Below are 6,148 nucleotides of genomic sequence, written 5' to 3'. Positions count from 1 at the left end.
CTATATTCAAATTCTAGTCTTATAATTTTATACTCACCCAATTCTTTTTACTTTTTAGCCCCATGGCAAACAGGTTTTCCAGTACAGCGTATCAGCCATTCTTGACACTCAGCCATGGGAAACGGCTTCCGCTGATCTATAACACACATAGATATACGGGCAGGTGTCAAAGCTGTGAACTTTGTACTTGTCTCTCATATTGAAACTGAGCATTTGATTTCAGAGGTCAAGGACTTTAAAAACTTAGCCTAAGATGTGGGTAAAGACTCATAATTTGTCTACTGTTTAATTGGCAAATTGAAACTTTAGATTTCTTTTAAGTTCTATGACCACCATGGACCAAAAGTGCCCCCATGTACTTAAAGACTTAACGTCCCTCATTGAGGGGAGGACTGGCTGTCCTGGGCTTGCAGCAGACAAGAAAGTCAGCCTCAATCTCCCAGAAAGCTGCCACTAGATGCCAATGTTGGATCTTGGCAACAGGGTGGGTTGGAGAAATGGCCCCCAGCATGGGTAAGACCATAGAACCTTGACTTTGGGTTATGTCAGACCCCAAATCCTAACTTCATATTTGGTGTCCCAGAAGACTGATCTGGGTAGCTTTTGTGAGACTATTAAAGGACTTTAGGCTTTGAAAAATGAGACAGGGCTGTGGTGTGCTTTCTGTTGCCTGAAGAAAAGAGGCAGATGAGATGGATTCACCCAAAGGAAACTTCTTCACTCAGTCTTCTAGAAACGAGAAAGATAGGACTTTAGGGTGAGCAGCTCTTTATTTAGGATTTTTAAAAAGTAAACAAACAATCTGAATTAATGCATCTTAATGGAAACTAATCAAGTTCATCACATAGGCAGAGTAATAAATTGGCACCATATTGTGGGAAAGCTAAAAGGCACGATTCACCTTAATTTTCTAACATGAAAAACCCAGTTAATTTGTCAATGACATAATCCTTAGCTACTTAAGATTCAGATTGAAGCTCCTGCACTTTATGGTCATTTTTCTTTAATTAAAAACTGAATCTGAGAGGCTGGAACAATTTCTCCAATATTTTCTCCATCGCGTGAGGTCTTCCAAATTACTGCATCCATGTGATCCTGGCTGATGTGGACCTGCTCACCTCTGAGGCACTGCTTGCCTCTCTCCTCAGCTCTAGCACCAGCATGCTATTGGGACCTACTTCACGAGGTTGTTTGGAGAATTACATTAGAAAATTCTGTGATGAGAACCGTCGCACCCCTGACACACCCAGACCCATGGAAATCAGAGAGCCCCTGCTGTCCTGTAGAACTGAGGCCCAGAGTGGGTCCAGGGCTCACTGACGGCCACGTTCCACCCACACCCGCTTTTCTTCCTCTGTGGTCAGGCCTCTTGCAGTGACACGGCAGCTGCTTTTTCAAAAAAGTTGTTTGAGAAAAGACGAGGCAGCTCTGTGTGACCCTGATCTCTGCTCAACTTGAAATCCCAACTAGCCTGTGTGAAGATAAACACTCTTGGAAGGCATGTAAAGGAAAAGCAAATATTTTGACCATTAAAAGAACCTCTAAATAACAAATGTCAAAGGCCTGGTTTGTGTTAAGCAACTTCACTTATCTCCTGGCTCACAGAACCCTTTTCCTGGGTTCTTTAGCTCATTACCAGTGACTGTCTCACAGAGACCCTGGAAGACAAGACAGGCAACACCAAATGCATGCAAACATTTTCCTTAAGTACAGGTGATTTCTAGCTTAAGGTTAATTGCACTATTGTCAATGCGTCTTCCTGTGGAACTTGGAACAAAGGAGGTGGGAAAGGCACTGTGGGAGGGGTCCATATTAAGGACAATATTCTGCAGGTAACTTGACATAATCCTGAGCATTCTTTTCTTTTATATCCCTCATGACAGTAGTTTTAGAGGATTTTGGCTGGTTTATTTAAAGAGATTTTGGAATTTTAAAAGAATGTTATAACTATTCAGCTTCATTGCATGCTTAGAATGATAGAATTTACTCATTCAACAAAGATATTGAGGATTTAATATCTAGCAGGAATTATCCACACTAACTCGTTTGATCCATTCTCTGCACACTTCTTACTGCTTGCTATGTGCCCAGCATTCCTCTATGAGCTGGAATATGTCCCTGGGACTCATGCCTAAATTTAATATAAGCCATAGTCAAGAGTTTTTAAGCACATGTTATATGTGAAGCACTGTACTGATCTATTTCTCCACACACTCCTATAAAGTCGGTATATGTGTCGCGCCATATTGCAGGTGAGGAAAGTGGCTGCCATCAGTATGCCTTTAGGTTGCCTGACTCCAGCACCACAAGAGGAAGTGCCAAGGGGGACACTTCCACGCGCTTCTCATGCATGTCGTAGAGAACACAGACGACAGTTAATGTCATGTTGTCTGTCCTACAAAGTCCACATTAAATTGGTATGAATCCCCTCCATTTTCCAAGATTTTTGTCACTTTCTGGTGGCTTACACTATTTAGCTCCAATTTCCTTTTTAATAGTGGACCTTTTTCTTATTTTCACCTCTAAAGGGGTGTATTTCTTCTCTCCTCTTGTGCACTCTGGATCCCACTCTGGCCCCCAAGAACCGCCACTCAACCGCCCATCCACAGAGAGCATTTGTATATTCCAGATTTTAATGAAAGTTTTCAGTGACAGCGGTGGGCAGCAACACAGCACTAAACAGCAGAAAAAAGAAATTTTAAAAATACTTAAACTTTATTAAATATCTCTCTATTTTGTGGTTTTTTTCCCCATCCCCAAAGCTGAATTTCTCACAGGCTACAATTCTCCACAGGAATCTCACTTACAACGATGTTGCTCACCCCTCTTCTATCCAGCATTTCATAGCTACCTACCTTGGATTTATGTTTATTTCTTATGCAGGTCAAGATATAGGTCATTTTGTTTTGCTTTCTCCTTCTAAACCAGGTTCCATGAGCCTTTCTTTTCATTTACAAAGTGGTGTATCGAAGCATTTTGATGAATACGTGAATATCTATTCAAAAGTAGAAAGTATACCAGTGTGGTGATGACAGAAGCAACAATAGTTGCTTGCATATTAAACAGAATTTGAGTTGTCTTGACTCCTGTGAGGTAGGTATTAATCACCATCTAATTCTGAATATGTTACCCAAGATCACAGAGTGGGAAGAGGCACAGGCTGGGCCTGAGCACGTATCATCCCAGACCATCCTCCTTACATTCCTCCTCCCCACCAGGATGCCCTTGTCCATGAATACAATAGTCCCCCCGGCTTTGCATTCTGAGGTTGCAGTTACCCGCAGTCAACCACAGTCCAAAAATATTAAATGGAAAATTCCAGAAATAAACAATTCATAAATTTTGAATTGCACACCATTCTGAGTAGCCTGATGAAATCTTGCACCGTCCTGCTCTGTCACACCCAGGACGTGAATCATTTCTTTGTCCAGCATATCCATCCTGTATATACTACCCATCCATTAGTCACTTAGTAGCTGTCTCGGTTATCGGACCCACCATTGCAGTATCTCAGTGCTTGTGTTCAAGTAACCCTTATTTTCCTTTATAACAGCCCCAAAGTGCAAGAGTAGTGACACTGTCAATTTGGATATGCCAAAGAGAAGCCATAGAGTGCTTCCTCTAAGTGAAAAGGAAAGAAAACAAATTGTATGCTGAGGTTGCTAAGATCTACAGTAAGCACAAATCTTCTATCTGTAACATTGTAAAGAAGGAAAAAGAAATTCGTGCTAATTTTGCTGTTGCACCTCAGATATGTATCCACGTACAGGAAAAAACATAGTTTATGCAGAGTCTGGTAGTCTCTGCAGTTCAGGCATCCACTGAGGATCTGGGAAGGCATCCACCTCGGATAAGAGGGGACTGCTCTAATGGCACAAATCCACCCAAAACACGGAAACCAAAATCAAAATACAATTACAATCACCAAGAAAAATAAAACACTTAGGTATAATTCTGATAGACGGGTCCAGGGCTTGTATGCTGATGAAAGAACTCAAAGAAAACCTAATTGAATGGGAACATATGCCATGTCCGTGGATTCAACATAGTAAAGATGACGCTTCTCCCTAGAGGGATCCAGTTTTAACGCAATTCCTACCAAAATCCCAGGAAGGTTTTTATAGAAATGGACAAGTTTATTCTAAAATGGATATGAAAAAGCAGGCATAGACCCTATGGCTAAATCAATCTTAACGAAGAAGAATAAAGTAGAGAGGTCTTTCTTCCTGATATTAAGGCCCATTATATAGTTACGATAATCAAGAGTGTGGTATTGGTAGAGGAGAAGACATATAGATCAATAGAACATGATGTTGAACATCATTAGTATTTTGGGAAATGCAAATCAAAACCACAATGAGGTAACACTACACACCCATTAGGATAACTATAATAATAATTTTTAAAAAACAGCTAATAACAAGCATTAGTGAGGATGTGGAGAAACCGGAACTCTCAAACATTGCTAGTGGGAATGTAAAATGGTGTAGTCACTTTGAAAAACAATTTGAAAGTTTCTTAAAATGTTAAACATAAATTTATCATATGACCTAGCTATTCCACTCCACACCCAAGAAAATTTGTGTGCATATTATATATGCACACAAAAACTTGTATGTAAACGATCATAGTAGTGTTAGTCGTAACAGCTAAGAAGTGCAAGCAGTCCAAATGTCCATTGACTTGTAAACGAATTTAAAAAATGGTATATTCATAGAGTGAAATATAATGGAATATTATTTAGCAATAAAATAGAAATGGACTGTTGCAGTGCTGTCACGTCGATTCTGACTTCCAGCGACTCTGTGTACAGCAGAGCGGAACCTCGTCTGGTCTTTTTGCACCATATTCTCACCTTCCAGTGCTATATCAGACAATGCTCTGCTGCCATTCACAGGCATTCACGGCCAATTATTTTGGAAATGGGTGGCCAGGTCCTTCTTCCTAGTCTGTCTAGTCTGGAAGTTCCAACGAAACCTGTCCAGCATGGGTGACCCTGCTGGTATTTGAAATGAACTAGTGATGCATGTAACTGGATGAATCTCAGAAATACTTTCCTAGATGTCAGATGCAAGACTAGACTACATATTGTATGATTCCATTTACGTAAAATGACAAGAAAAAGCAAATAGGGATTTACGGCAAACAGGAACAAGGGACATTTTTCAAGTATTGAAAGTGTTCTAAAACACTTGTGTTTAGATTTTGCTGATGGTTGCACAACTCCATAAATTTACTGAAATCATCACAGTATACAATTAAAATGGGTGAAATTTTGGTATGTAAATCATATCTCAATAAAGATTTTAAATTTTTAAATCAGTACGTTACGACAGTTTTCTGCCAAAAGGTAGTAAGGTGTCTTGAGGAAAAGGGTGCCCTTTCTAATCCTCAGAAGGACTAGATGAATCCTGAGATGGTGAGTTTGGAACAGTAGGTTAGAGACCAGATTGCAAAGGGCCTTGGGGCCAATTACATCACTAAGGCTTGATTCTTCAGGTGATGAGAGACGATCACAGGTTTTAGGCCAGGGATGGGTCTGATCAGAGCTCTGATTTAGAAAGTTTATTTGGGCACAAACATGGAAGATGAATTCAAAGAAAAATCGAAAAAATATAAGCCCTATGGAAATGAATTGTTGATAGTACGTCTAATATGCACACACACACTCACCACTGTAACATTTTGTTTAGTTTCTGCAAGCTCACTGGACTTGAAGGCAAAGGACATATATGTAACTGACTATCCTACTTCTGTCATTACTAGCAGTATGAACTTGCGAGTGTTCCTTAATCTTACTGTAAAATGAAGATAAGAGGTAAGCATTTGAGAAGAGAATATCAGATAATGGAAAAATGGAGACTCTAACTTTTCTAATAGACAGTTCCCTCCCCTACATGTGTCCCCTTCACGGTGCTCATCTGCCCTGGAGGGTCCGGCTCAGAGGACTGGATGTCCTCCTTCTGACCTGGCTGATTCTTTCACAGGTTCTGTCCTTGGGGCCTCGACCCCACTCAGCCATGGATCCCCAACTCCACTTAGTCGAAAGTTACTTCTTTGCTTCTGGTTCTTCCCCTCAAAATGGGAACATGTTCAAATAGCCACTTCAAAAAAATAAAAGAAAACTTTTAATCTTAGTCACTTTCTG

The sequence above is a fragment of the Equus asinus genome, chromosome 1 (assembly GCF_041296235.1).
Source record: "Equus asinus isolate D_3611 breed Donkey chromosome 1, EquAss-T2T_v2, whole genome shotgun sequence".
Classification (NCBI taxonomy): domain Eukaryota; kingdom Metazoa; phylum Chordata; class Mammalia; order Perissodactyla; family Equidae; genus Equus; species Equus asinus.
This window is presented reverse-complemented; position numbering follows the sequence as displayed.